This window comes from Rattus norvegicus, chromosome 6 (genome assembly GCF_036323735.1).
Source record: "Rattus norvegicus strain BN/NHsdMcwi chromosome 6, GRCr8, whole genome shotgun sequence".
Classification (NCBI taxonomy): Eukaryota; Metazoa; Chordata; class Mammalia; order Rodentia; family Muridae; genus Rattus; species Rattus norvegicus.
In genome coordinates this window covers 24,797,032-24,798,852 of record NC_086024.1, presented here as the reverse complement: position 1 = coordinate 24,798,852, position 1,821 = coordinate 24,797,032, and the positions used below count along the sequence as shown (strand labels likewise).

General features: G+C 33.5%; 1 non-coding gene across 1 annotated transcript; it reads right to left on the bottom strand.

The window, feature by feature from the left end:
* Nucleotides 1–1,344: 1,344 nt before the first annotated feature.
* On the bottom strand, nucleotides 1,345–1,450 carry LOC120093295 (U6 spliceosomal RNA). The gene has a single exon (XR_005486403.1). It is a non-coding gene; the product is annotated as a U6 spliceosomal RNA (small nuclear RNA).
* Between the last annotated feature and the right edge of the window lie 371 nt (nucleotides 1,451–1,821).

Below are 1,821 nucleotides of genomic sequence, written 5' to 3'. Positions count from 1 at the left end.
TGTCCACTTCTTCCACTTTTTCCAGTTTTGTTGAGTATAGGCTTAGGGTCTGATTTTTTTTTAATTTCCTTAGTTTCTGTTGTTATACCTCCCTTTTCATTTCTGATTTTGTTAATTTGGATTCTATCTATGTCACCTGTGATTTATCTATCTTGACAATTTTCACAAAGAACCAGCTCATTGTTTTGTTGATTCTTTGTATAGTTATTTTTGTTTCTACTTGGTTGATTTAAGCCTTGGGTGTGATAATTTTCTGCTGTGTGCTCCTCTTCTGTGTATTTTCTTCTTTTTCTTCTAGAGTTTTCAGGTGTGCTGTCAAGTGTTATTGTATTCTCTCTCCAGTTTCTATTTGGATGCATTTAGAATTATGAATTTTCCTCTTGCACTGTTTTCATTGTATCCCATAATTTTGGGTATGCTACTCTCCCATTTTCATCAAATTATAAAAATAATTAAAACTTTTTTATTTCTTCCTTGGCCAAGTTATCATTGAGTAGAGCATTGTTCAGCTTCCATGTGTATGTGGGCTTTCTGTTGTTTTTGTTGTCATTGAAGACCAGCCTTAATCCATGGTGATCTGATAGCGTATATGGGACTAATTCAATCTTCCTCTATTCCTTTATCTGTTGAGGCTTGTTTTGTAAGCAACTATATGGTCAATTTTGGGGACAGTAGCATGAGGTGCTGAGAAGAAGGTATATTGTTTTAGGATGAAATGTATAGATATCTGTTAAAGCCATTTGGTTCATAACTTGTGCTAGTTTCACTGTGTCTCTGTTTAATTTCTGTTTCCATGATGAGAATGGGGTGTTGAAGCCTTCCACTATCATTGTATGAGGTGCAATGGGTGCTTTGAGCTGTAGTAAAGATTTTTTTTTAATGTGCTCTTATATTTGGAGCATAGATGTTCAGAATTGAACATAGATGTGTAAAAGTGTCCTTTCTTATCTTTTTTGATAACTTTTGGTGGAAAGTCAATTTTATTCAATATTAGAATTGCTACTGTAGCTTGTTTCTTGGGATCACTTGCTTGAAAAATACATTTTGCAGCTTTTTACTCTGACAGAGTGTTTGTCTTTGTCACTGAGGTGTGTTTCCTGCATGTAGCAAAATGCTGGGTCATCTTTTCATATTCAGTCTGTTAGTATATGCCTTGTTATTGGAGAATTGAGCCTATTGATGTTAAGCAATATGAAGGAATACTGATTGATTTTGTTGTTAGCGGTTAAACTATGTTTGTATGGCTCTCTTCTTTTGGGTATGTTGAATGAAGATTAATTTCTTGCTTCTTCTAAGGTGTAGTTTCCCTCTTTATGTTGGAGTTTTCCACCTATTATCCTTTATGAAAGTATGAAATGCTTCACAAATCTGCATGTTATCTTTGCACAGGTGCAATGCTAATCTTCTCTGTATCAATCCAATTTTAGGATTTGTGTTGACAAGGGAGCACATAATTATCTCTTTTATTTATTGCATTTCTTAACTTTTTTCCTCTGTTTTATATCACCACATACTTGGCATGTATATCTAATTTATTTTGGAGCCATAAAAAGATTTTATAAAGTACTTTAAGGTTCTGTCACTGACCATGTAGGACCTTCCATTTTAATCTTTTCCAGAATTTGAAATTTAGTGTGATGAACAATAAAATTCACTAACTGTTAATCTTCTTTTAACCTAGCCTGACAAGTTAAACAGAGGCCAGTAGTCATTGGTAATAATAAAACCAAAGCTTTTGAGCAGAATATTGAACATTTATACCTGTACCTATCACTAAGAGCATGACAACTTCCTAATTCATGAAGAATTTTCTGATGATAT